The sequence below is a fragment of the Leucoraja erinacea genome, unplaced genomic scaffold, assembly GCF_028641065.1.
Source record: "Leucoraja erinacea ecotype New England unplaced genomic scaffold, Leri_hhj_1 Leri_193S, whole genome shotgun sequence".
Taxonomy (NCBI): domain Eukaryota; kingdom Metazoa; phylum Chordata; class Chondrichthyes; order Rajiformes; family Rajidae; genus Leucoraja; species Leucoraja erinaceus.
In genome coordinates, this window is record NW_026576094.1 from 108312 (window position 1) to 114540 (window position 6229).

Sequence of the window (6229 nt, forward strand, 5' to 3'; positions counted from 1 at the left end):
CCGACTTATCAAATCTAGTCAAGTATTCAGTTACATATATTCCTCTCTCTTTATCTCTTAACTATTTGTAATTGGTTTTAGTATTGTTAAAAGTGAGCTGTTCGTTGAAAGGGTTAACCAGAGTCAGGCTCCTGGAATTAAGCCAGGTGCCTGAGTCTCTTCCCCTCCCCACTCGAGCTGCGGAACCTGTGAGATTACAATGTTGTCTGCGTTATAACACATATTTATCAATATCAGTTTATGTATTAGTATTGTTAGTTATTAATTACTAATAATTCTCTATACTTTGTAAGAGTCTGTAAAAGTATGTAAGCCATGTGATGTTTTTCACTCTCTCTCAGCTTCAGCAGATCTGCATTCTTCTGTTATCAATGTTTCCTGGTTTGAGCATCGCATGTCCTTGAATTAAATTCGAGAGAAGATTATAATGTCTAGACAAGTCTCGTGGAAAATCTGTTGCGAATAGTCATTTTTAAAGCTTGGTGTTATTCACTTTTTTCACTTTTCTACTAATATTCTTGTTGGGGGAATAAGCACATTAATTAGTTCATGACGTCTGGTGATCAGTCTTCTTTTGTTGCTGCCTTAGCCACGATTTCTTGAGCGTATTTAAGGGATTCTACCGGGTTAGTGAATGTTTTTGAGATTCCCTTGAAAGTGATACGCATCCTAGCCGGATAAAACACTCCACATATGACGCCCTTGACACCGTAGAGAGCTTCTCTGGTCTGTGAGAACTTTCTTCTCTTTTGCACAATCTCATAAGGGTAGTCCCGTAGAAGTTTAATAGAATCATTTCCATACATCATCTTCTCTCCGTGTTTAATTTTTTTCATCAGCGCTTCCACTGTTGGGATATCCCGAAGTTTGACTATAATCTGTCGTGGGTAGGCTTGTTCTCCTTGAAATCTTGGTTTAAATCTAGGTAGTCGATGTGCTTCTTCAATTACTGGTGCCTCAGGTAAATTGAGTACATGTTTGATTAAATTGGCAGTGAACTCACGAGCGTTTTCCCCCTCAGCTCCCTCTTTCACTCCACGTATTCGTATATTTTGACGTCTTGAGCGAGCTTCTAGTTCAACACATTTATCAGATACTTTTGTAAATTGGCTCTTGAGGCTGTCTAATTCTAACTTCATTGCCTCCATTTCTCCAGCCATCTCTTCCACAACAGCTTCCAAATCTTTCACTGCAATTGCATTTGCGGAAATAGTTTCATGCACAGCCTCAAACATCTTTGTGGACTCTTCTGCCACCTTAGTAATTTTCCCCGTTAGCTCTTCTTGCACATCATCAACTTTTTTTTGCAGAGCACCAATGCCCGCGAGTATTTTTTCATTACCAGCAATCAAGTTTAAATTTCCAGCTTTCACATCATCTTTCAAATCTCTTACCGAGTTCCTTAATTCCTCCATTTCAGTTTTCTCTTTAGTGATCAACTCAGTCTTAGATCGTGTAGCCATTCCAGAATCCACTCCAGAGGTTAGTTTTGCAGTTTCTTGATGTTCCTGAGTCTTCAGCAGTTGTTTTGTCACTTTGCTCTGTGGGCTCTGACCTGGAGATGTGTTTTTCATTTAAAATGATTTTCCCTCCGTTAACACCACGGCGCTTACTGATGACGTCATCAGCACCGCGACATGAAGCTCCGGTAAGTCTTTAAAATCGGTCCCGACCTCCAGACCCAATTTTAACGCGAAAAATCGCGATTTTTTCAGCGGAGCTAGAAGATTTGCGAATGCTAGCAAAGCATGCCGCCACCGGATTTTCCATTGACTTTACACAAACGTTGTGATCGAGGATAGTGAAATGGCCATAACTTTATTAAAAATTAAGAGAACTGAAAGCAATTTTCAGTTATTATAGATTGAAGCATTCTGAAACAAATATGAAACAATCTTACTTGGATGACCTGAACTTAAAGCATATAATTAGTTAACCCAATTGTTGCTAATTCCAAACTTCAGTTACTAGATCTAAACATCTATCCATTTCTTAAGAAAATATGAACATTTTTAAATAGCCTAAGTGTCCAAATGACATTCACAAATAATTCACAATTAAACATGATTTTAAATCTCATTTACATTAATTTGTAGGCCAAATGGAAGGAATTTAGTGTTCAATTGCTGTAAATTAATGGCCATTTAAATCAGCTTTCGAGTGGAATCCTGTGGTACTCTGTGGAACGCGCTGGTTTGGAACGTTCCCATTGCGGTGGATTTGTACCCTATAGGCCCAGAAAAATACTGCGGGATTTAATGGGGCCCCAAATTAGCTACTCGCAACATAAAACTTTCTATGAAGGGATCTTAAGAAGCCCTTTTTAATGTAAAAATAAACAACCTACCTTCCGTTGTCCCCTGTATGAGATCCGTCCCGTTGTCAGCGGTCGCGGGTTTAGAGGATAAATGTTAACCTACTATAACAATTAAATTAACCAATTAAGTTTAAAAATAGGTGCAGCGAATGAACCTCGCAGCGATTTTTCGTCAGCAACTAAGTCGGCTGAACAACCTCGGATTGAATAGCCTTGGGAAATTCTCGTTTTAAACCCGCCTCCCTCTCAACGGCGCCAAAATCGCGCACACGGGCAGGGACAGACCTGCAGCCCCGCTGATGGTAGGTTTTGCAACATACCTACAATATACTGATAATGTGTCCTAATGAGATATTCACATTAAAACCTTACCATGAATGTCAGAAATGAAAAGTGTTATCCTTGTTTGCTTATAGATCATGCTTTTGAATTATTTAAAATTTAGTGCGTTGTGGCAATATTGGTACCATATGCTGCTAATGTGTCGTTATCAGATATTCAGTGTTGAAAAGATAAATAAATCACAATAAAAGAGAAAACATGCCTATGTACCTTCCACAGCGTACGGGGAGTCTGGCCCGGATCAGCACGGGTGAGACACCAGACTGAAGTTGCGGGGAGGTTTACAATGTTTTTTTTAAATTTAATGTCCCTTGTCTTGTCTGAAATAAAGTTCATAGTGGGATATAAAAATCAGAAGAAATGTAAATGCGTGTGTTATATGATTATTTACATCTATATCACATTCATGTATGTGTGTTTCTTCCAGCACAATCTCATCACTTGTATGCTCGCTGAATATAACCATCATTAAGTTATACATCATTTGAAAACCTTGCTCAAAACCAATTTAATTTTGTGAAATACTAAATTAGATAAACCCACCATTACAGACAGATCTCATTGCACTAGCTGGCTATTGGGAAAACCTAGCCCACTTTATTGTTGAGAAACAACTTCATAGACACTAAAATATTAAGGAACATACCAGGGGTAGAGCAACTTGAATCTTCATATTCCTATTATTTTCCCAAATACTGCAGTTGTGAACAGTGTGATTAAATGAATGAATTACAGATTGCATGTGTAATACAATATCAACTCAAACACATCACATGAGCCATTTAAATAGAAACGATTTCAAAAAATTAAAAATAAAGTTCCAGTCAAAATTTATTAAAATTTTATTCTTTAACAAGAATTATCAGAAATATGAACTAACAGAATTATGAATCTGACCCTATATCACACAAACAAACTGTTCCCCGCAACGTTGATTCCACGGCGAGTCGGGTCGGGTCCGGTTACTCAAATGGACAAAATAAAATGCCCACGTTCCGCTCCTTTGCCTACTACACGCTAGCCCCTTGCATTTCGCAGGAGTGGCCTTTCTTGCTCCGGATCTTTGTTGCAAAGCATTATTTTATTTCTCGAATATATGATCACAACCTTCTGACATAATGACATGATCTAGCGTGGCAGATGTGAAAGTGTATTGTTGCTTCGCGCAGCAGATTGGATTAGTCGACTGGATATCAGGAGCGGAATGCGTAAACGGTTCAGTTCACACCTGTTTTGGTTGTGTGCGTTGTGCCCTATGGCGATAATTAGCATATTTACGTTTGCTTTAGCTTCGTTTATTTGAGAGATACAGCTTGGAAAAGCGCTGTTGGACCCACCGAGCCTGCACGACCAATGGACACCAGTTCTATCCTACACAATTGGGACAATTTATAGAAGCCAAATAACCTACAAATATGCACGCCTTTGAGATAAGGGGGGGGGGGGGGGCGGGAGGGGGTGATGGTGGGGGGGGGGGGGGGGGGGGGGGGGGGGGGGGTTTGTAGATCAGAGCACCGGAAGCAACCACACGATAGAGAATGAGCAAACTCTACACAGCAGTCAGAATGAAACCCAAGGCCCTGGCGCTGTGAATCAGCTACTCTACCGTGCTCCACTGCTGCTTTACTAACAGTGGAACATAATATACAAAGCATGAGAATGAAAATGTGTCGTTCGGTTGACGGTATTCATGTGCAAACCAACTTCAACTGTCAGAATTAATTCAAAGTGGAGTCCGATTTCACTGAGAAATCTAAGCAAACACTGAGAGCGACACATTGGCGCAAGAACCAAGAATCAAGAACGGCAGAATTGCTGTTTTACAGCGGTAGAGTTCCGGGTTCGATACTGACTCGGTGCACTGTTTGTATGGTGTTTGTGCGTTCTCCACGCATCCGCATGGTATGTTTCTGAGTGCTCCGGGTTCTTACCACTCTTCAAAGGTACATTCAAAAGGTGGGGGTGTGGAGGGGATTTGCTAATATTTCCCAAAATGCACGCACCACTTTCTCGGTTATAGCATAACCGGTTCCCGACTCGACACGTCGTTTAATTCAAAGGTTAGCAATGTTTTGTAAATATCGCGATCCTATTTATTCCAATAGTTTATTCTGATCCAGCCCTTCATTAAGCTGCTGGTTGACAGCTATCTGCCGCCCCGGATTTATGTAATACTTATGAAAATCACAATATCTTTTAAGTATGTTTTTGAACAATCAACAAAGCTGCCATCAGATCATTTTCTGTTATTTACACAGTTGCCCGTTTAAGGTAAGCACATACGTTACTCCATTTCTCAGCTCTTTTCTGAATTTCCTCTGAGTCAGTCCATAAATGCAGGTGTTCGTGCAAGTACCGAGATACTGTAACATAAACCCGCTTTGCTGTAAGACATATATCGGATTATTTAAATATTTGTCTGCATAGGTAACATTTACCGTTTGCCAAGTCATAGAATGTATTACATAGGGCAGCCACAGCAATATGAAATTGGTTGAAAGAGCGAACAACAGAATCATTGATTTTCTCCGGTTCTGCACCTCCGAATCATTGTGATTTTCACTCTTGCTCCGGAGTGTCGTGCGAACTCTATTTGCCGCAATTATGTGTCGGATAGTTAAACCGTTGCACAGAAGAATGATACAAAATGGTAATATCGGCGTGAGGAGACTGTCAAACAACTCGTGCCCTTTCCAGAGGGGCGAGGTGAAGTATTCAATTGTTTTGACGCAAAGCCACGGTACAGAATCAATGATTAACAACGGTTCCGCTTCAAAGTAAAACGGAATACACCTGACACAGCTCACTACTGCCACTGTTACTATCACTCTTGTCGCTACCCTCTCGGAACAATACCTCTCCCTCAGCTTTTGACAGCAAATCGCGATATAGCGATCGAAGGTGAAAGCAACCGTTAGCCAAACGGAGCAGTCCATGCTTGCAACCTTGAAAACACTCGTAAGTGAACATATCGGAGTTATGTGCAAGAAGCGGGCGTAGAAATAAATACTATTAAGTTGCTCAACAATAACAGCGAGCACAACTACCATGATATCGGCCCCTGCCATTCCCACCAAGTAGCGAGTGATGCATTTAGAGAGTCCGCACCTTCCACGGGACAGGATCGCAATCGCCGTCACGTTAACTATAGGGCGACAGAAAATTTGAATTATTAACAAAAGGGTTTACGCTATTCGGCACCACTTGCCTTCCATTGAGCGAAATCTATAGACTGCAAATGATCTATTAGCTTATCGTCATATATACCATGGTGCAGTGACTTGCATCGCCGCTTTCCGTCCAGGTCATCTGCACTTACTAAATCCAGAAAGCAAACGGCGGATCTGACTAATATTTATCAATTTCCAGCTGCGGTACAAATGGTGAGGATGTTTCCGTTTCCTGTGGGACAAAAACTGCGATCTAAGAAGGGAAACGGCGGGAAATATTTGGCAGGCCAAGCCGCATTATAAGTAAAATGAATACGCTTAACTTTGCATGTTTCACGTCGACAGCCGTCATCCAAACTGACAACTGGAGAAAACAGGTCGGCGTGGGATGCAGACTGGA